This window comes from Crocodylus siamensis, chromosome 1, assembly GCF_052110815.1.
Source record: "Crocodylus siamensis isolate JL-2025a chromosome 1, ASM5211081v1, whole genome shotgun sequence".
Classification (NCBI taxonomy): domain Eukaryota; kingdom Metazoa; phylum Chordata; order Crocodylia; family Crocodylidae; genus Crocodylus; species Crocodylus siamensis.
Window position 1 is genome coordinate 354903802 of NC_143395.1, and position 23708 is coordinate 354927509.

General features: G+C 41.9%; 1 protein-coding gene and 1 non-coding gene across 3 annotated transcripts in view; both read left to right on the plus strand.

The window, feature by feature from the left end:
• The window catches only part of DIAPH3 (diaphanous related formin 3), a 485008-nt gene that overhangs the window by 401922 nt on the left and 59378 nt on the right, over positions 1-23708 (plus strand). The window lies entirely within an intron of this gene.
• On the plus strand, positions 8160-8344 carry LOC149874936 (U2 spliceosomal RNA). The gene has a single exon (XR_016440064.1). It is a non-coding gene; the product is annotated as a U2 spliceosomal RNA (small nuclear RNA).

Genomic DNA, 23708 nt, shown 5'->3' on the forward strand with positions numbered 1-23708 from the left:
GGAAGGTTTTGCACAGGTGTGAAGAAGTAAACTTCAGTTTCTAGAGGTGAGGACCCAAAGTGAAGACACTTGCTTAGTCCCTAAAACCTTCACTCTTGGGACAGCCAGCCAAATCCATTCATCTGAAAGGAGAGAACTGGAATCCAAACCATTCAAGACAGGGGTTGGCAACCTATGGCCCCATCAAACAAGTTTGTGCAACAATGCACCATCTAATGGCTCCCTCCATCAACTACCACTTTTGACCCAAGGAGGGCTGAGCTGCATTAATGCAGCCTGGGTTTAGTTAGTGAAAGGTCATCAACCCTTGATGTAGCTTTTATAAATAATGAGATAGCTGGAATCTCATTCAGAAGCAAAGTTAATGATATATTCAACCAGTTTTTTAGAGTGCACAGTCAGTGCACATTCATTATTAAGACAGCACTTCACTGAAACTTTGTGATCTCAGCTGGCTTTTCTGTGCGGATTACACTCTCACTTTCTAACTCCTTATAAGAAAGTTCTCACTCAAGATGCTAAGGCAGCTTAGGGTGCTGCAAGACTCTCTGAGGAGTGCTGCAATGCAGGGTACCACCTCTGCCAGGTAAAAGTGCCCCCTTTGCCTTGTGCACAGGCAAATGGCAGCACAAATGTATGATCCTCCTGCATTATGGTCTTCTGATAAGCTTATAGCAGACAGGAGAGCCCACCCATGCTGCAGCCCTTCCAGTTTGACTTTTCTATGTCTCTCCTAGAAACGGAGGCATGAGGGAAAGTTCCACTTGCCTTACAAACCTTTGTGCAAGGTCACACTGGGAATGGGCTGCAGCATGTGCGAGCTCCCGTATCTGCTTCAGGGTTAGCAGGTAACCCAAAGGTAGAGCACGCTTTTGCTGCAGCCCTTCCCAGTCTAGTTATGCACTAAGTCTGTGAGGCACTTTTACCGAGAAGTGGCAGCAAAATTGTGGCTCTCAACCAGGGCTGCTGCCAAATTCCAATACGTTGTTGAGAAGTGGTCTGAGTCTAAAAAGGTTGAAAACCACTGTCTCAAGGATGTGGACCTGTAACTGACACTCCAACCAGTTCACATCTGATAGATCTCTCAGCTTCTGCCACCACACATTAACAGCAACACAACTTATGGGTATAAAACACAGTTTTATTGTGTTACACAATACCAATTACCCAATACAGACAGGAGGATCTGCATTTCAGAAACTTTTTATCTTCTAGCACTTCTTAGAGGTTATGAATTCTGTATTTTTTGGTGACGTGTGTGAAATTGCTCATACAATAATAGTCTTAACAGAAACTAAGGACATGTATTATGATTGCATGGGGTAAATTAGCTTTATGGCACAGTAAAAGTAGATTAAGCATGCAATACCCAGCCTTGCAACGGTATAAGGTAAAGTTAGCCCATAGAAAAAGAGGAGCAATCAAACCCTGGTGTATGTTACTTTGGCTTACCAGTTGTGTATCTGTTCCCCTATTCCCAGCCTAGCCTGTTGTTTCATGAAAATGTTCTCCCCTACCCCTGATGGCCTGGTGCAGTAATAATGCCTATTTTGAGCAACCAGCTTGGGAGACTGGGTCACATGTCTGCTGCTTACTCCAAAGTAAATTTATTAGAGTAAAATATAGGATAGATTACTCAGTAGTAGTTGTATTGTGTGACTGTACCCTCAAGATTTATTACAAACAGAGAGAAAGTAGAATTAAAGGACAGGACATGTCTAGATTTATGTTTCCTATACCCTAAACTAGATAAGGCATTTTTCAGCTTACAGAGAAAACAAAGTGAAATAGCTTACTTTTTATGAAAACAATCTCCTTTTTCTGACCACTCTTTGTCATCTTATCACGCTGACTAGATAGCAGTTTTTCTCAGTGTCCCAAGGCGCTCATATCAAAACCTTTCAGCTGGGTCACCTTGCTTGCTCAGGTGTCCTCCTCCTGGCCACCCACATTAGTCCATTAACACCTCAGGGGAAGGTTACATTTCCATGGTGCCTGATTAGAATCTCATTTGAGAAAAAGACCTTATATGATTTATCTCTGAATTACTTCTGAGAGTTCTACAATGACTTCTTGTCTCCAGGCTGATATGTCAAAAGCCCCAGGAATGTTCAATTTGTTCATATTAAGTGTGGCAACCAAGTTTTTATCTAAATCATTTATGTAATGAGCCCATTATTTCTCCCTGTTGTATGCACATTGCCTCTTCCTCTGCTAGGCATAGATGTAATTGTGATAGGAACAACACTTCAGAATTTCTTTAGTTTCTCCTATCATAAGGCATACATTGTTAACAATGCTAGATCCTCTGACACACTGCTACATAGTGTCCTGTTCAGTTCTACTTTATTTCCTGAATAGGTCCTTCCTATTTAGTGCCAGCATCTGGTCCTCTGTTTTCTGATCAAGCTGAGATCTTCAAAATGACACTGCTTCCTACAGGTTCAGGTAGTGCTTATATTCTGTACGTAGTTACTTAACATAAATTTTTCTCCTCACCAGTGATTCCCATCTTTTTTTTTTCTTGAGTCCCCCCCTTAGAAGGGGGATTTTTACCATCCACAGTATGACTGGAATGCTGCTAGCATGAGCTGCACAGAAAAGTAATTCAAGAAATAGTGGAGCTCCTTCTATTGGTAAATCCACTAACAACCATCATGGGAGTAGAGAGGTAAGGTAGATGGTTTTCAAGAAGTACCAACCACTTTCTATACAGCTCCAGAAACATATCCAGGGCAGGGGGTCAGACTTGATGATCTAATAGGTCCCTTTCGACCCTAAAATCTATGAATCCACAGTGAAAAGCAGAATAGTATGGATGTAGACAAGTGCAGCTTTCCTCATCTCTGCTCCCTTCCTCTGTCTCTAAACTTGTCTTCTACCCTGGGTGATCAGAGCCAGTCTTTAGGTTGGAAAGTTATTTGGAGGAGAAAAACATCAATAGCTGTAAACTCTAGTTAAAGAAATCAAAATACAGCTTACATAGCAACTTCATTAAAGCTTTCAAACAAATCTGGGAGCAGACTGAAAAGTTCATTCAGCATCTCACATTAATATTAGCATTTCCCAGTACAAACCTGGAAAGACTGACCTATATTTTTTTACAATAAATCACCATGTTAAGCATAATTTATTGTAGACATATGACACATATCTTATTTGCACCATATAGAGGGATTTTCTCAACTGGTTTGAGTCCATCTTCTCTTAATTCTAGCCCATGGTAGTATTTTATATATAATATTCTAACATACATGTAATCCTGGGATTTTGCTGTGTAATACAGGTTTCCCTCGCTAACCTTGGGGGTTAGGTTCCAGAAAGTTCCTGTGCTTGGCAGAACTGCGGTAGGTAAAATGAAAGGCTTATGGGGAAAATGGGATTAGGGACTTGAATACTGTACAGTATAGTGTATAAAAATCAGTTTTACTTGCCTTTAGTACACGGGATGGTCAACTGGGCATAGGCATACCATGAGGGGTACTTAGACAAGTTATAGGGGGTACATGCTGGCAGGTAGGGATGGAATGTGCCCAAGGCATGGCAGCAGCGTCTCCCTTGCTGCATTCACCTCTTACTTGGGGGAGGGGAGAGAGGGGATGTGCCAGCCGGCCCTGCGGAGTACACCACGGTGCTGCCCTGCCTTGACCCATCTGAATGGCAGGGTGGGAGTGTTTTGTGCCCTCTTTCGGTGGCGCATGATTAGCTAGTCAGCAGCCCGCAGATGGGGCCCTGGCCAGACCACGTTGTGGGACAGTCCAAGCCCAGCGGCAGTGGGAGCTACCCACCCACACCTCTGGACAAGCTGCCAGGCTCGGATTGTCCCACAACCTGACCCAGCTGTGGCTGCTGTTCCCTGCCACCCTGCTTCCCTCCCTTATGACCCAGTGTGGCAGGGAGCAGAGAAGCCATGCAGGGATCTTGCCCACTGCTGCTCACTGTGCTTTGCCCTGGCGACGCACCACCTGCATATGGGGCTGCACTAAGGGCAGCGGTGCAGGGCTGCGCCCTTCAAACCAGTGGCAGGCACAGGAGGCATGCCGCCAGGGCAAGCAGTGGCAGGCGAGGCAGCTTCTGTGCTTCCTGCCGTGCCGGGTCGCAGGGGAGGGAAGCAGGGAACAGTGGCAAGTGTTCCCCTGCAGGTAGGGCATCTCCCTGCTGCTGCATGCACCTCTGGCAGGGCTGGGGGCCACCTCCGGCAGGGGGAGCAGGAAGGAGAGGCATGAACAGGGCCAGGGGGTTGGTGGGCTGATGTGCTGCCACGGAAAACCATGGCTACTCAAAACTGTCTACCGCGGTAGCCAAAATGATATACAGAATATTAACCATGGATACTCAAAGCCACGGCTGGCAAAACCATGGTTGGTGAGGGAAACCTGTAATTTTTTATGCTGATTAATCAAGATTTGTTTAACTATTTTACACCCTTTACTCTATCTAGTGAACTGGGCAAAAGACATTTGAAGGCTTTAATTGGTGTTTGCAAACCTTTCTCCATGTAGTCATGGGCTGAATATGATTGCTTTCTTACAGATAATTTCTGTTTTGTTTTTTTTTCATTCTAATTTAAACCTTTTTTTCTTTATCAATTTGATTAAGGAAATCATTGTACAGCAATACCGACTCTTGTATTTAGAGTTTGACAGTTTATTACCTCAGGAGTGTTAGAGACACCTTTTTTCCTTTGATATTTAATTTTTAGTTGTATATCTGCCCATGAGCAACTTGTTGTCTGTTTTTGTGGGTTTATAATTACACTTTCAGATTTTCAAAAAAGCTTTTTATCTGTGTTTAGTGTTTTGTGAGAGGGCAAGAAACTGGTAAATTTCCCAAGTAAGGGAAACTATGCATAAAATGTTTAAAATGAGTGAAATAAGTGCATTGGAATTTAGAATAAAATATTAATTCTTTAATTTCTTACAGTTATACTAATGTAAAGTGTCACTCATAACAAAAGGCAGGAATGAATCTGATCTTTTTTTAATTTACTGACTCTTTCTAAACTACTTACTGCCTGTTGTAGGTGCTTATGTCACTCAGTGGACCTACTAGTCAAACAGTAAAGAATGGTTTTAGTATTTTGATAGTTGTCGCTGTGACTTGTGAAGACCCTGTGTTTTTATTTCATTTGGCTATGTCATTACTTTTCAGTGTGAACTGCTCTGCGCAAGTGACTGCACATCCTATATATAACATCAAGTTACAGATATAGTATAACGAAAGGAAGCTAAAAGAAAAAAGGTTTCTATGCTACTTTATAGTTCTCTAGCTGACAGTTCTGTAAATGTTAATGTTCTCCGTGTGAATTAGATGAAAACTAAACCAAGTATATCTGACGAAAATAGTGATTTCATTTGTAAGTGAATCATCCAAGTAATATACAGAATATCACACAATTTGTTCATTTTTAATGATTTTAAATTGGGTGAGTTAAGTCTATAGAGGATAGGTGGAATTATATCATTCTAGGCTTGGATTTTCAAAGGAAATTGACAGGGATTTGAATAGCTAATTCCCTTAGATTCCTTTGAAAATCCAAGCCTTAACATTCAGAATGTTAGATTTTTGAAAACTACGGTTAAGCAAAGGTCTACATTTTTACTTTCACATTAATTCTATAACAGCAAAAAGTAAGGTATACATTTCCTGTACCAAGTATGTATGCGTAGGAGAGAGTTATGTGCAATCAATTCCCAAAGGAAATGTACCTGATTTAGAAGACCTTGTAGTTTGCTATAGTTTTAAATAGTTGTCTGCATTGTCTCATCTTTAATCTACTGGGGAGTTACAGTTACCTTCATAATAATAAAAGCAGAACATAAGGTCAGATTTCCAGTCTTTTAACATTCAAATGGTACATGGAATGAAATGCAGTGTTCCTACTCTGAGCACACACTGAGAGAGAGAGAGTGAACAAGTGAGCAGGCACCATAGCCTTGGTTCTATCTCCCACTTGAAATATAAAGAAATTGTTTTTATTTATTAAATACCACTGATATGAAAAGAATTACATGAAATGTTGATCATGTATGTAGAAAGAAATGGTTAGGGCACTAGAGGGGAACTTGGGGCACTCGTGTTCAATTCTCTATTCCATCACAGACTCCTGTGACTTTAAGCAAGCCACGAAGACTAAGTCCAGACAGACAACTTGGCATAGTAACACCTAAAAATGCACTTGCCCCTCAGAATGATTCGAGGAAATAGAGTTAAGTGTCTATAAGATACCTATAAGCTGCAGTTGCATGCTTTTGTAAGATTAATCCACAAAAAACAGCATGTTTAATGAGGAGTTGCTCAGAGATGACCAGTAGGTGTGTATATAGGGTTATGACTAAAGGCCTACCAGAGCAAGATTTGAGTGCCTCACTCAGGACTGCAAATTAGGCACCTCCATCTTCTTGTGGTCTAAGGTCATATTTGTCTTCTAAAGGTACTAAGATTTTGGTTGTAGCCCTGTTGGTCTAAGAACATAGGCAGGCAAGGTTCTTTGACTAGATATGATATCTTTTATTAGACCAACTGAGTAATTGGAAAAAAGCTCTGGCCAAGCTTTTGGGTCCAGTCACCCTTTTTCAGGCATAGGGAGTCTCTGGAAGGAATGGGAAAGGAAAGGAATGAGAGAAATGTGTGGCAGGGATGTCAGTGAGAATGTAAATAGGTAGAAATTAGAAAGACAAAAGATAAAGCAGGTAAGGGAGGGGGAAGAAAGCAAGGGTGTGGGGAGGGAAGGCCCAAGCGAGATATTACAGTGATCGAAAACAAGGTAGCAAAGGGGCTGTCTGTGAAAGAGGAAATAGTTGTAGATAAGAAAACTGGAATGAGAGAAGCTAAAAGTGTGACAGGATGTCAGTGAAAATATAAATAGGTAGAAATTAGAAAAACAAAAGGTAAAGCAGGGAATGGAGGGGGAAGAAAGTGGGGGAGGGGGGAACCAAAGGGAAACACTACAATGGTAATAATATAAGGTAAAAAAGAGGCTCTCAATGAAAAAAGTAGTGTGAAGTCAGGAAGACAAAGGGAGAAAAGTGGAGTTGCGGGGAGAAAGGTGGGGGATGAGAAGAATGTAAGAAGACAGGTCAGGCAGGTTGTAATGTCATAAATCCAATGTCTATATTGAGTCCATGATTTTGTATCCAGTAGATTTATGAAGTGAAGTTTGTAGGCTCATCTTCAAAAGATGTTTTGTAAGTCCCCTTTGAGGATTAGAACTGAGAGATCGAGGAGGGAGTGATTGCCCTGTGAGAAGTATGCCCCCATAGGTAACTGGGTATTCTTGTCTTTGATAGATTTTTGGTGTGCGTTCATTCTGCTGCACAGCTGTTGTTTGGCTTCTCCTACATATTTTCCATCAGGGCATGTGGTGCACTGGAAGAGATATATAACATTTCTGGAGGTGCAGGTGTAAGATCCAGGAATGGTAATGGTTCTCTTGTGGAGTGTAGTTATTGAGGGAGGGGTAGAGTCAGCCCTGATACCCTTCCTTCGGTGCCAGAAACATGACATTTGCTTGTAGACAAAAATGGGAACCTACCAAAAGGTTAGGTTAGTGCAGTCCTTTTGTGATAGTGCCCATTGTGTTCAACCTCCCTCAGCACTGACACTTTTTCAATTCATGGTGAGCTACTACACTGAATACATTTAAACGTCCTCTTCACTCCCATAGCCAAAATGTGCCTTTCTTTGCCATCTGCCCTGATTTGAGATTCTTCACCAGCCTTGTATGCCTGAGAAACATTACCAAACAGGGCCCCAAACCGTTCACCTAGAATTCCTCTGTTGCCCCCTCTCTCATCCTGTTGCTTATGTTTAGTATGGCCCCACCCTTCCTGAGGTAGAGCAGGACCATGTTCCTCTCCTGCTCATCTGCATATAAATTTCTGGAGGATCCCAGGACTCATGACAAGAACACCTAGTTCCAGTCATGCGTGAGCTAATTAGCGCACGGCTCCTTTGTTGGAGGGGGTGTCTGGCACATACTGGGCAGGGCTGAGCTATGGGCTCACCATAGCTAGAAACACTATTGACTCTGCTGGGGCCCAGTCCAGTGAACTATGTAGTAATTCATAAGCCTTTTGCTTTGAATTAATGTTGTGCATAGTGTTTTATTCAGCTGAGTTGCACTTAACTTATGCTTGTGATCTGGATTTGGCCAGAGTCTTGCTATGGGCGGGGGACATCCAACAGGGCATGCTTCCCAGAGTAATTGTCTCTGATATGTCCTCCATAGGAGGTCTATATTGAGCAGATTCTTTTTGGTATTGGGTGGTGGAACTGGAGCGTGCTCCATCCACTCCATGCATTGACCTGGTATTACAGTGCTTCCAGGACTGGTGCAAAAAAACAGAAAAAAAAAAAAAAAAGTCTGAGGAAGCAGCGTGACCACGTAGGCAAGCTCCCCAGGGTAATTGTCTCTGATATGTTTTCCATGGGAGGTCTATATTGAGCAGATCCTTTTTGGTATTGGGTGGTAGAACTGGAGCGTGCTCCATCCACTCCATGCATTGACCTGGTATTGCAGTGCTTCCAGGACTGGTGCAAAAAAACAGAAAAAAAAAAAAAAAAAGTCTGTACTACCTGGCACAGAAAACACCATGACCCCCATGGTGGCAGGGGAAGTACTCTGGTGAAGGTAATACAATTAAAATGGTGCTGTGTAGTGGAGAGTTACACCCTTGTCTGCTTTTGGACGGAACTCCCTACAAAAGCCTCGTAGTTAGATTCCCACTAGCCAGTTTCCAGCAGGAGGATCTCAGCTACACATTGACTTTATGGAAATGGAGACTTCTCCGTAGCTTGCTCCTGCAGCCATGCTGCCAAGGGCAAGCAAAACTTGGGGGCATCAGAACCCCAAGCCTTTGGGCTTGGGCCTGCACATAGGATGCCTGTCAAAGGATTTGAAAGCATCTGACGCTTTAGATGAGGGTGAAGGATGTTTGCCGGTAGCAGGGCCATATTTGGTTCTTGAATGACTTACAGATTTGGAATTGCTTTGGCTGATTTGACTTGGAACATGAAAAATTTTCCTTAAAAAAAAAAAAAGCTGTACTACCTAGCAGAGGAAACACCATTACCACATGATCACCAGGCTTTTTGTGGGCTAAGAGGTGGTTTCCCCAGAGTGAGACCTGTCCCTTGCACTCCCAGCACACTGACCCCTGCGATTTATCCAAATGCAGGAAACGCAACTGCACAATTTTGTGGCAGATGGGGACTGCTTTCCCTGTAGCTTGTTGCCTAGACTTTTGCCTAGGAGCAGGCGAGACTAGTGGGCATCCAAACCCCAGGACCCCTAGACCCTGGGGTTGCACATAGGATGTCTTCCACAGATTTGTGGAGTATCTGAAGCTCCAGACTGAATCTGGGAAGGAGGATACTTGCCCAATGGTGGAGCCACACAGAGTTGAAAAATGGGGCTCTGCTGAGTCAAAACTTGAAACTTGGCTATTGGGCTTTGCCCAGTAGAATTCAGAATGAATTTGGCTCTTGAAACAAACAAACAAAAAATTAATAAAGCATAGTTTGTGCTACATATAAGTAGGTAGAAACGTGTTCCTTAAAAGTTTGTTTGTGGAGTGCCTATGATAAAACTTGCAGTGGTCTCAGAAAAGGTAAACTGCATCAATTCTGGGTGAACTAAGTCCCATAGTAATTTGCCTATATGTTTATTTTGAGGTCAGTGTCTTCAAATTCTCCCCTCACTTCTATGTGCTTGGAGAAAGTAATTGGGAGTGGCTGCAGAGGGAAGCAGTTACTTGACCCACCAGTTTTATTTTTCATGTTGTAACAGTGGGAGGAAGACAAATTCAAGGCACATCTCAAATAATTAGATTCTATATGTGGAATATTACAACAAATTTATACATTTTCCATATATAAATTCTAATTATCGGGGGATTATCATATAATTGAGCAAATACAGTATGTAAGAAGGAAGAAATTAGCCTGGAAAAACTAGGAAAAAAACGAGGTGTTCCTATACATGTACTCTAGTTGGAATGCATCAGAGCCAACTTGATTAGTTGAGTCTGGTGGAATGGTGTGATTAGAATACTCCACCATGCCTCAGCATCACATGTATTCAGTGCTCTGTGTTTCAAAACAGTAGTGTGGCACCAAGTATCCCCATGGCCATTTTAAAATGAGGGATGGTGAATAAATATGATGCTGCAGCATTTTAATTAGGGTGGCTGTCTAGAAGCCACTGTAATGAAAACACACTCCCTTCCATCCCGTAGCATGTGTGTAGATGTGCTAGGAGAGATTTTAGTAGACCTAACTAGTACTATATCTCTGGATATTGTACGTCATGTTACACAGAGATCTGCTGTTCTGAGATTGCTTTGGTAAAGATTCGCATTGTCTCAGCTCTCTCAACTTCATTTTTTTTAAAGATTTGATAGACTTTTAATGTTGTTTTAATTTACAAATATAAGATATTCATTCATTTGGTTCTGACTGAGTACAAGCTGACACAGTGTGTTTATAACTTCAGAATATAGGCATGAGAATTTATTTTACAGGTAGCAAATTTTAATTATAGGTCTATTGAAAGAATTGGCTAACAAGCAGTGTTTTCTGGATAAATATGCAAAAGGACTTCTGCAAAGTAGGCTAAAAGTCGGTTTACTGACTCCCTATTTTAAACTATGCCTGACTTTATAGCACAGTGAGCAAATTTTAAGTGAGATCTTTTTGACAGTATTCAAGATATTTATATTAAAAACTATTTTTTCCTGTCACAGCTCTGTTTATTTTTATTCTGGACTTACTACCAATATATGCTAAAAAGAAAGCATAATTTTAAATATTCTTGATCCCTATTTATTAACAATGGCTAATTTTTTAAAATAATTATTCTAATCTCTCATTGAGAATTGACAAAGTGAAAGTTTGAGCACCATGGAAAAAATCAGAGACAGCTTTTTGCAATAAATCCATTTAGACATTATAAATCTTGTGGTTCTCTGTCTGTCTTTGATACCAAGGAAACTGAACTGTTTGTGTATTTGTTCTCCCTTAGAAGCATGAATTGAAGCATAAATAAATTACATTTTTCCTAATTACATTTAGGGTGGAGGCATTTTTTTTTTCTTGTTCCCTTTGTGGACAGCAGACTGTGAGCGTGTCTGATTATTTTTCGTTACTGTGAAGCTAGCAAACATTTTATTGTTCTGTGTTTTACTTAATTATTTTTATAGCTATTATTTTTCCATGTCTGCTTAATCGGAATAAATTCTAAGTATTTAAAATCTTTCTAGAGCCATTTGATATTTAAATGCCAGTGTTCCAACCTAGTACATTTCTCAGTGAAAGATATATTAACACTAACTATATTTCCCCCACCTTAAAATCATTTTCTTTTTTTTCCAACACAGTGGAAGATGGAAGAGAAATGTACTAAGATCTGCGAAAAATAATTTCCTTTATTCCTTAAGTTTATCTAAGAGTAGAGAACATGCAGCATGTTTGAATGCCTTGACATTTCTGAGTTCTGGAGTAGTTTAGGTCAGTGGTTCTCAACCTTTTTTGTACCAGGACCCATTTGTAAACATTAATGGGCACTCCTGACCCACTGCCCTCATCCCTAAGCCCCAGCCCCCAGTGTTTGGGGCAGTGGGATGTGTTTGTGGGGCATGGAGGACCCTGAGCAACCCTTTGCAGGCTGGAACTCTGCCAGCCTGCAAGGGAAAAGTCAATTTCCCACATTTGTCTCCTTTAAAGGAGAACCTTTTTTTTTTTTTTTTTAAGTTTGTTGATCCATCTTTAAAATTTAAAGTTCATGACCCTTTCATATATTCTTGTGACCCACTTTTGGGTCATGACCCACAGGTTGAGAAATGCTGGTTCAAGTAATTGAGTTGAATCATAGGGTGGGAAGAGCTCTCAAAATCATCTGCTCTGACTTGCCGTTTCTGAGATATGACCTCAGGAAGTTCATTAACCAGTGAGGCAATACTGTAGCTAATGATGAGGTGACTGAGGTACTAAATCTGTTTCTGATTTAGAGGGGGCTGCAAAAGTAGCAGCTGCTGTGCCGCTGACCTGGATGTTGCAAGCAGCTTGGCTGCAGTTGATGCTCTGGTGGAATGCTGCACTTGTGAACATATTGCTTCTGATATCCAAGCTCGCTAATTGAAAACAAGATTAGGTACCCATACATGCACAAAAAGATATCCCAAAGAACCTTCTTGATATTAATCTTGCTATAGGTCAGTCCTCAATAACTTCTTTACAATAGTAAATGCAATATATTTATCATTTACACTGAAATCATATCACCTTCCTTTGTTATGTGTCTTGTGCTTTCCTAGATTTTTTTTTCCTTGTGCAGTTTCACAGAATGGTCTTGCAATTCAGCCCTTGTTTAAAATTAACTATTTTTCTAAACTACATTTAATCCTCCAGTGCCATAGAATAAGTGCAATGGTGCCAAGTTGATTTGTTGATCCTGCTAAGTATTGGAGTCTGTTGTGGCATAACTACATCATAACACCATTAGAGATAATTAAATTGTATTTTGAATTAATGCTACCACATTATAGCTTGATAAATGTGCTGTTGACTAGTTTTGCAGTTGTAATAGTTGACCAGCACCAATGTTGTGTTTTCCATCTTTTTAAATGGGAGATGATTTATCTTATTTTGGGCTGCCTGGATTGTGTGCAGAGACCAAAACATTAGAGAAGCATCATAAATATTAGAAAAAATACAAGAACAAATGGTGAAGAACCATGGAACTGAGCTCTGTATTGTTGATTACGTAAAAAAATATCCACTTTGCTCAATGGGTGGCATTTCATTTCTCTTTGGCATTACCTAAATTGTAATATTTTAGTCAGTTAAATGACATTTTTGATACTTAAACTGCAGATAGGAATTCTATTTCCTTGCAAGGTGGACATGTAAATGTGCATGTGCGTTACGCGCACGGACTAAGCTGTGCAGTAGGCCGTGCCCTAGCAATTTACTGTATTTACTCAAATCCAAAACAAGGTTTCTTTTCCCTAATCAGAATGTGTGTGGGGGGGGAGAGGTAGGGAGAAAGGGGGTTTTTATCTTGGATTCAAATACTGGCCTGTGGCAGGAGACAGCTCATCTCTGACTTTGGCCCCATGAGTGTCTGGCAGAAAAGGGGCATGTGGCCAAAAGGAATGCAGAGGAGACCATCTGGTGAAGACCCTTTGCCACCCATGACTCCCTTCCCCCTCACTCCCTGCTCCCCTCCCTCTGCAGCTGCCCCCTCCACCTTTACCTTCTGCTTCAGTCCTTCCTGCCCTGACACAGACCAGATGGGAGCTGCCACTGCTTTTCTCTGGCTGGGCTGGGCCAGGGCAACACTCCTACGGAGTGCTCTAGATCTAGAGCAGAGCTGCCATAGAGGTTAAGGGAGCGGGGGGTATATGCATGGGGGGCAGGTTAAAGGATATGTAAGGCAGGGAGTTGGAAGGGGGCAGGCACAGGTTCAAGAATCAAGAGCAGGCACAGGGAAATAAGGGCAGGAGAGCTAGGCATAGGAGTCTGGCCTCTCACCCCCACCCCCAGCAGTGTGGGAGATGAATTTAAGACAACTTTCTACTAATTAGAGTGTATACATGAAAAATTGTTTTTAAAAATTGTAACTTTCAGTGTATAGTATCTCATTATTGTGGGTGGTCATCTTAAATTCGGAGTTCTCTTGGATTCAGGTAAATTCAGTACATGCCTGGTACTGCATGTTCCCCTTATGAGCATGTACCAGTGTTTAAGCCCTGAAAATGTAGGCAGGCCAAAACCATGTTTACAGATGTTAGACTCTAGAGGAGAAGGACCCTCCCATGTTTTAGCTCCAGTAATTGAGTGGGTAGGTCACTTGCCTGAGAAGCCAGAGACCCCAGTTCTAGACCCCTCTTGCCAACTGTGAACGTTTGACTTTGCAGCTCTCTAACCACCACACCACGAATCGGGTATTATCCAAATTCCACTCCCATATTCCTTTTGAAGTTGGTCTCCTGGACTGCCAAGAGAAGGAGATATGTGGGGTCAGTAGAAAGCAAGCCAGAAGGTTTATGGCTCAGTGAGAACTCTGCAGGCCTGGAAGAAATGGAGACCTGTATTCTAATTTGGGTGCTTGGTCAGAAGCTTTGCCATGATATTGCCCTCCATCCATTTTTCCACTGAGTATTAAATGCAAGGGCAAGTAGTTCAGCTTCAAAAGAAGCACCAGAGAAGGGCACGGGGAATGCCTGACCCAGTTGAACTTCTGTGCTGGGAAGTCAAGAGATGCAGGTTCCAATCCCTAAATGAGTGGGGGAAAAGGACTTGCATCTTTAGCTTTCCAACTGAGTGCCCACACACTCAGCACAGCTAAAGCATGGGAAGGCCTTCCTTTTCTAGTTTGTTTCTAGAATTTGTACTCGGGTACATATGTACATAGTTGTCTACATCCACAGTGTTACGTGTCCAGGAAACAGAATCCCTACCTGTATACAAGTACCAAAAACGCCACTTAGAAGACTAAAAACAGACTCTTATATAACCAAAGGGAAATATGATGCCACCCAGGTGTCCTATTCTCTGGTCTCTGACTAGTAATCAGTTTCAAGGATAAAGGAAGTCATTTTTAAGGATGGTAAAAGATGTTTTTCCTGCATGTAATAAGTCAGAAAGTAGCAATATGATGAACCAAATGTGGAAAATAAATGCCTCAAAATAATTTTCTATTCTTAAAATAAAAGCTCTCACTTTTTTCAGTTTGCCATGGACCGATGGAGTAGGAAGGAGCACCCATAGACCACAAATCTGGATATATTCTCCTTAGCAGCATCACTCAGGAGACATTTTGAGTATAGTAGCCTGCAGGTATTGAAGTGAATCTGGACTAGATAGACCTGAAAGAATATTAAATACAAGAAACAATCATTTGCCTGTTCCTTGAAAGAATTTTAATATTTGAACAAAAAATGTTTCACTCCTGCTTTTAGGAAGGTTAAAAATGAATGTAGCAAATAAAATGTCACTCCTTCTTCAAAGAAAGACATTTTCATTTTTTTCTTTTTGTTGACTAAGCTTCATTCATTGACATCTTGACATGTCTTTGTACCTTATTCCATTATATTGTGTAAATATTCATTCTTTTCAAATCCTGTATGATTTTAGATGAATCTTTCTATAACAGGAAGTTAGTTAAAAGATTAATATTTTTTCCCAGCAAAATTCAGATTTGTCACTTCTGTTGTCAATTAATATTTAAATTAATCAATGTCATCATAGATTTCATTCAGTGACATTTGACAACTGTTTATATTTAGGTGTTTACTGAACTTGAGGTGGTAGCCAGCTGATTTTGCAGGCAGATCCGAGGGCTGGCCAACATTTTCATGGCTGAGCACAGCGGGCCTCCTCACAGCTCTTGGCTGCAGAGCCCCAGCAGTCTTGCCCCTCCCCCTGATTGCCAGATAGCCCCAAACTGCTACTTAGATTGTAATGCATCAATTAACGGTTTCTGCAGGCTTAATCCCCTAATTAAGCTAATGGAAGCCATTAATTGACATGTTATTAAGCAATCTAAGTGGTGGTTAATGGCTTTTGCAGGCTTAATCTCGTGATTAAACCTGTGGAAGGCATTAATTGAGGCATTATTGAGCAATCTAAGTAGTGGTTAAAGCCTTCTGTGGACATAATCAGGGGATTAGGCCTGAGGATGCTATTAACACATTATTAAGCAATCTAAGCATTTAATTAAGCTCTAACATGAAATATTAAAATAAAGCTATGCACACCATGGATTGTAACAAATACCAATTATACACAGTTTATCAACTAATACCAACTACATGTACTTTGTTAATACCATCTATATTCGCTTCATAAACTAATACCATCTAAGTGCTTAATTAAGCTCTAAACTGAAATATCTTATAAAAATAGAGCTATACATAACATAAATTATAACTAATACCAACTATATACACTTTAATAAAGAACATTATAAAAAGGAGTTTACTGAAACTGAATGCTAACCTTGAGAGAGGCAGTCCATGCTAACTATTAAATGTGAGTATGCTGCACCCAGCTGCAGTTGCTGCAGATATTCTCTGTCTCTTTGGGGTGAACACTACAGTGAGATGGCATGTTCAACATCCACTGAGTTTGCTGGAATGGTGAAGCAGTGTCTTGCCAGGCATCAAAATGTAGAAACCAATCACAGACAGAATCCCAACACACAGGCCCAGGGAGCTTGCATTCTTTGGCAAAGTTCATATAAGCAGCCTGTTCATTGTCACGCTCCTTCCCCCATCCCGGGATTGCTTTCAATCGCTGTGTCACAACTCAGAATAGGCACCTGGTTGGAGTCCAAAACACAAACAGCACTAAGGAAGGGAGAAGCGGGGCTGTTACGATTCATACCTGCAGTATTGGTTCTGCTTAACCGCGGTTACCTGGAGCAGGTCCCTTCTGCACTGATTTTCACAAGGAAAGACTGATAGTTCTGCGATACACTGTCTTCAACTCATTTTATCAAATCCATCAGCTTTTTGTGTGGGTGGTGGATCACAGCCTGCCAATCTTCAAGCCTCAGCAGGAGTTCCATGAACTGGGTGCCATTGTCAACCACAAACGTCACTTGATCTTGAATGTTTCTTCGCCCTAAAAGATAGTAAGTATGCACTATCTGCTGGGTGTGACTTCCAACTCCTTGCTCACAAACTGCTGGTAGTGTTGCATATGCTCGATGTGATAACGGACTGCGCTGAATGGCCTTGGGTCCACCACAATCTGCTGGCTGGGAAATTGGCTCCGTGGTCAGACCCAGAGAGTGGTAATTGATGGAAGTCAATTGTCATGGTGCCCTGTGACCAGTGGGGTCCCCCAAGGCTCTGTCCTTGGACCCGTATTGTTCAACGTCTTCATTAATGATGTGGACATTGGAGTCAGAAGCAGACTGGCAAAGTTCCCTGATGACACCAAACTTTGGGGCAAAGTATCCACACCAGAAGACAGATGGGTGATCCAGGCTGACCTGCACAGGCTCAGCAAATGGGCGGTCGAGAACCTGATAGTGTTTAACACCGAAAAATGCAAGGTTCTCCACCTTAGGAGGAAAAACCTGCAGCATCCTTATAGGCTTGGCAGTGCTATGCTGGCTAGCACTACAGAAGAAAGAGACTTGGGGGTCATCGTTGACCACAAGATGAACATGAGCCTGCAACGCGATGCTGTGGTTAGTAAAGCGACCAAAATGCTGGCTTGCATCCATAGATGCTTCTCAGGCAGATACTGGGATGTCCTTCTCCCCCTGTACTCGGCCTTGGTGAGGCCGCAGCTGGAGTACTGTGTCCAGTTTTGGGCTCCACAATTCAAAAAACATATGGAGAAGCTTGAGAGAGTCCAGAGAAGAGCTACATGCATGATCAGAGGTCAGGAAAGCAGACCTTACGATGACAGGCTGAGAGCCATGGGGGTCTTTAGCTTGGGAAAGCGCAGGCTCAGGGGTGATCTGATGGCCACCTATAAATTTATCAGAGGTGACCACTAGTATCTGGGGAAACGTTTGTTTACCAGAGCGCCCCAAGCGATGACAAGGTCAAAAGGTTACAAACTACTGCAAGACCATTTCAGGCTGGACATAAGGAAGAATTTGTTTACTGTCTGAGCCCCCAAGGTCTGGAATAGACTGCCATCGGAGGTGGTTTAAGCACCTACATTGAACACCTTCAAGAACAAATTGAATGGTTATCTTGCTGGGATCCTATGACCCCAGCTGACTTCCTGTTCTTTGGGCAGGGGGCTGGACTCAATGATCTTCCAAGGTCCCTTCCAGCCCTAATGTCTATGAAATATCACAAATTCCACCATGCGATGTCAGGCTCTGGTAGCAGCAGCACAGTACCATGTAAGTTCCCACTTTGACTGGCAACAGACTCCCAGGACCTTACAGCCTGGACAGTGCTTCAAAGGTTTCTTGAAAAAAAGACATCAGTCTATCCACACTGGGGAACTGTGTGCCGCAGATGTCACTTACTAAGGACAGAATGTGCTCTTTACTAGGGCTGTGCGAAGCTTCAGTAGCCAATTCGGTTCGGAGGAGATTTGGCCCGATTCGGCAGCTGACTGTCTGAATCTGAATTGAATCAGAAGACCAATTAAAAGGTCTGAATCGAATCGGAAGCCTAGAAATTGATTTGAAAAAGATTTGGTGCTGCTTCAGAGATTCAACACTGCTTCAGAGATTCGGTCATAGACTAAACAGGCAGTAGTCCTCGCCATGCAGGATACAGCTGCCTCCAGCTGGTAAATCTGTTGTGGTGAGAGGAGGTGGGGAGGGGCGCAGATCAACACCCCCACAGTGAGGGAGGGATTGGGGTTTGGGCTGAGACAAGTTGCCTAGCCAGGGTGCGTGGGCATGGGACTCGGGGAGAGGGGCAGGGGGGTGTGGGACGTGAGTGCAGCAGCGCTGGGAGCGGGCACTATGCCCTGCCCTGCTGCCACTTACCCAACCGGACACGGGGGGAGGGGTGCAATGTGGGCACAGCTCACTCCAGGCAGAAGGGTGTTTGCCTCCTGGAGCACAGCCCAGCCCTGCCCACCCTGGGCAGATCCAGGGGCACACTCTTATTCCCATGCCATCTCGGACTGGTGGTGCACCGTGGCGGTAGCTCCCCTCCCTGAGTCCCACACCCCAGCTGGGTAGCTTGTCCCAGCCACAATCCTTCTCTTGCTGTGGGGGTGTTGATCTGCCTCTGCCCATGCCCTTTCCCTCCCTTCTCTGCCCCCACAACAGACTTACCAGGTGGAGGCAGCTGTGTCCAGCATGGTGAGGACTGCTGCCTGTTTAGTCTGTAACGAATCTTCGGATCCAATTTGGCTGAATCAAATTGGGACAGTGATTGGAATCTCCAAATCCAATCACTGTCCCTCCAAATCGGCAAAATCCAAAGCGAATACTTGCTGCTTTGCACAGGCCTACTGTTTACAGGTGACATGAACAGCACTGGACAGCATTCTTTGGAGCACTTTGGAAAAAGCCTTGCATATGTAAATGGTATTGTCAGAGAGGAATGCTGAGGTCTTGTTAAAGTTCTTGTTAAAGTCTATGCCATAGCTGACAATTCCCTTCACAACGGTTTGAGACAAAGTAGAAGACCAGACGTGATGTGAATCAGCTCAGTTTGAAACACAGCCAATTTGTCCATTTTATCTTGAGGGCAGTTAAAGAAGGAGTCATACTCTGTCAAGGCTGCCTTTGTGGACTGTACATGCGAAGCAGGCAGTCTTAGCAAAGCTTCTTGGCATGCAGAAAACTACCAGCACTTGGCACATTTTGGTTCAGGTAGTCCCTTAACTTCAGGTGATAAAGTTTCACTAGCAGGATGTTTGCCACTGCTAAAGCCTTCATGAAGGAAAATGCTGTCTCTTGCCTTGCCAGGCTGTTTTCTGTAGTCCTTTTAAAGAGGAAGGACATGGACACTTGTTTGTTGCTCTGACCTTCAGCCTCTGCTACAGCCTTCTGCTTCACGTGTGCCTCAGACTTGAACTGTCAATCTGTACTGGTTTTTTGTGGCACATCCAGTTGCATTGCAGGCAGTATAGAAGAGTCTGCCTCCATGTGCGTGCAAGGTCAATACAGGATACTATGTTACATGGTCCAGTGCTGAAACATATTTGTCTGTTTTAGAGGATTTCTTAGTGTTCATCTTTGTTCCTCCACAGGCTGCATCATGCATGCTGTAGCAGCATGTCTACAAAAACCAGCACCTAAACACACACACTCCCCTGCCTGGCCCTGGACTGACTCCTGGATTTGAGCCTATATCAAAGGCTCAGCCTCTGACTTGCTCCCTCCCCTCTTCTCCCCACCTGATTTCCCCCCCCACCACAAGCTTGAGGACTCCAGGGTTTCTTGCCGTTTTCTCTTCTTGCAGCTTTTTTTCCAGCAAGCCTGCCAAAATCACAGAGCCTGTGCTTTTTTTGCAGACTCCACTTGAAATCACATTTTCCACAAAAAATGCACAATTGTGATCTTGGTAGGTCCCTATGTTGAATACATAGAATATGTAAAATGTGTATTTCAGTGTTATATGTTTATAGCTAAGTGGTATCCAAGTGGTATGAAACATATAGAGCAGTAAGAAGCATCATTGCCCTTGTGGTTTCTGTTTAAAGTTCATGTTTAGTTTTTCGTTTTGGTAAACAGAGTTTTATTAAAAGAAAAGTTGTGAGAATGGAAAAATTAGAAACTGACAACAGGTTATAGAGACTTTTACCTTTAGGTCATTGGCTTGAATCTAAAGTAGGTTATCAGTGATTGAAAGTTGTAACCATCTGGTTGTTTTACACAGCCTGTCTGAATGATACTCAGTCTGATTTATAGATGTCCATACCACAACAAGTGTCATAATTACCCATTTTTGGCCTCTTCTTGCCAAGTTCATTTTGACAAAAAGAAAAATTCTTTAGAGGAAAACCACTACAATTATTTTAAAGTTCTTGGTAATAATAGTGTGTAATCAAAATTGATCTGTTACTAATATTTTATTGATTTTTTTTCTTTACTTTTGTCATTCAAATTCTTTTAAAAATAAATTTACGTAGTTATTTGTAATTCATTTTCAAGCGGTAATTGTAGAGGTTTGAGTTACAATAAGCTTTCAATATCTGTCCTTCCCCTCTGTGATATTTCTACCACTAGAGAAGCCCAGCTTGCAAGATCTAATTACAGTAGAATTTTGATTCCCTCAGCTGTGTTATTGGCAGGAATTTGAGCCTGTTACATTTGAAAAGATGACACAGTTGTATCAATAAATATAGACATATATAATCTGTTTTCAAACTTGTTTGGGGTGAAATCAAGTGTTGGACAATGTCAAATGTTCTTACAGCAAGTTCAAAAGTGTCCTGACTGATTAAAAAATGAAATTCTAATTATTTGCAATAGGAATATAAATAAGGTGGCACCAAGCCTTATTTGCAGTGACTAATGGAAGCTGTTTTACCGTAATCAGAGTGATACAGAGCAACAGGGCAATTCATTAGGAAAAATGTGCTTAACAAACAGCTAATACATGCCCATTTGGACCTCTTCTTCTTCGACTTCACATTATGTCCCCTTTTTTTGTTAATGCTTATAAGTAATTTCTTTATGAGGAAAAGTAACTAGCGATAAAGAATTTCTCCTTGTTGAATCCTCCCAAAACATGCAAAATATGTAGAAGAGATGTGTTACCCTTGACTTTACTATGGATTGCCAAATCTGCTTGTCATGTTGATAAAATATGCTGTATTTGTGAGCTGCTTCTGTGAGACCTGCAGTTCAGTATAGTATTTAAGCTTCTGCTTATGTACCCAGACTTCAGGAGTATGTTTAACTTTTATGTTTAATTAGGCTGATTTAAAATAAGTTTAAGAATATACCTAGGTGCTTTGATGAGTCAGGACCTCAGTGAACTAACTGGTGCAATCTTTAACACGCCAACCCCACCAATAGTATTGTTACCAATTAGTGTTTTAAAATCAATGCTAGCCATGCAGAATGTTAACATTTGTAGTTGATCATAATTTTTCATACAATTTCAAAAATAATTATAAAAGATGGGGGTTTATTATTTTGCTGTAGCAAATGAATGTCTGAGAATTGAGCCATTTAAGCTTAAAGCATAAGGTTTCTGCTATCCAGAATGCTGCATTAAGCCATATTATTGTATCATTTTTTGGAAAAATTGTATCAAACTTGCAGATAATACTGGGATGACTGATGCAAAATATACTCTTACAAGCAATTCTTTCAAAGAATGTTTATACTAAGCAGTGAAAGTACACCAAAATTCAATATATTACAGTATTTATGAAATTGGCATTTACTGAAAAGATTTGATAGAAGTAAAAAAAAAAAAAAAAAAAGTGGTATATTTTACCAGGTTTTATGAAGTTAGGAAACAGTTATTTAGAAGAAAGAAGTTACCGATTCATTGTGATGCTAATTACCGATGCTTATAAATATTTGTTTCACTTTAACAGAACAGTTTCACAAAAGAGTTAGCACCTCAGCAAATTTACTGCAACGCCAAAGCCAAACAAATAGTTGTAGCTATTCAAGCTTGAGCTATGCTATCAGACTTTCATAGTGACCAGTTAAAGTACATAACAATTCTAAGATTTATTTTGTACAAAGGATATGGCATTGGGATCATAATAACTGAGTGAAATTGGCTGGTTTTACTTGTAGAACTTTTCCATTCAGAGTAGATTGCAGCAAGTTTTAGATTAGATGCCAGTCTGATTGTATGAGGATGAGTCAGTTTGCCAGCATCTAAGGCCCCTGACACTGACATATGTTACACTTAAGGTGGGGTTAACTGATTAACCATGTCTTAAGTTTTGACAGGGCCACGTGTTTATTCAATTAATGGTGTGATAAAAACCAAGACATTTGCTAAATTTATAGGAGTGTGCTCCAGAGGCTGGGAACACTAGTCAGCTGATCAGGGAGTCCCATCAATGGAAGCACAGTGAGCCCCCCTATCTGGGAGCCCCAATCAGCTGATGGAGCTCCCAGCTGCAGAGGTGCACACTGCACTCCCATGGCTAGGAGTTCCAGCAGTGATCAAAGCTCCCAGCCACAGCAGTTCACCATATGCTTCTGTGGCTGAGAAAGCCGTCAGCTGACAGGGCTCCCAGCCACAGGAGTGAAGACTGACAGTTCAAGAGGGAGCGGGGGTTCCCCTGTACCAGCAATATGGCATAATGGGATCTCTCACCTTCACTGTGTGGCATGGCAGGAGGTGCGATTGTTGGGATTTTGCATCAGATTCCATCATGCCTTCTTTTTAACATATGTCAGTGGCCTAAGTGGAATAAGAATGCAAGAATGTACAGCATAATTATGTAGCAATAGAAGGAAAAGAACTAAAATACAATTGCAAATGAGGATAGAGATAGGTACTACAATTTTGGCCCATTTCTTCACTTTTTTTTTCTTCTTCAGTTTCCCCTAGCAATGGCCCCTGCTCCCTATGAGCCTGTGCTGTTTTCAGAATGGGAGTGGGGAAAGGGAGCAGAGAGAGCTAGTTTTAGGGGTTCCCCAGCCAGTGTTGATGGGTGAATTGGAGCCCCCTCCCACCTTGGAGGGGCTCCAGTTCATACATCCTACCCTCCAGTGAGGTCTGAAAAAACCCCAGACCAACCTCTCTCCTCTCCCTCTCCCCTTCCCCTTCTGAAAACAGCTCAAACTTGGTGGGTAGCACAGACACATTACAGAAGATCCTCTGTTTTGAAATGTCTTCATCTGACCCCTCATGCAGTGGCTATAGACTGCTTTCTGTGGCCAGGTCGGGTGAAAATTATCACCTCTCTTTGCACCCAAAGATGTCTGGATTGATCAAAGCATATATTAGAGTACTGTAAAAAGGTCTTAGCTCCTCAAATGGATTTAGGTAGAGTCTTCTACATTTCTTATCTGCTACAAGGAGCTTCCTATGAAGAAATTTCAGTGATGTTACTCATTCTCTTATGTAACAGAAGCACGGCACCACATGCAGCCACCACTTCAAGTGCCAAACCTGACAAGCCATGCTCACAGTTCAAGTTTTTTCTGAAAACAGTTTAAAAGATTCATGGATTGCAAATTGCTATTGGTCCCAGTTATTCTGTACCACATCTTGTTCAAATTGTTACTTTATTAGCAGGTCTTTCACCAATACTTTCCAGCCCTTTCATGTATTGTGGGAGGT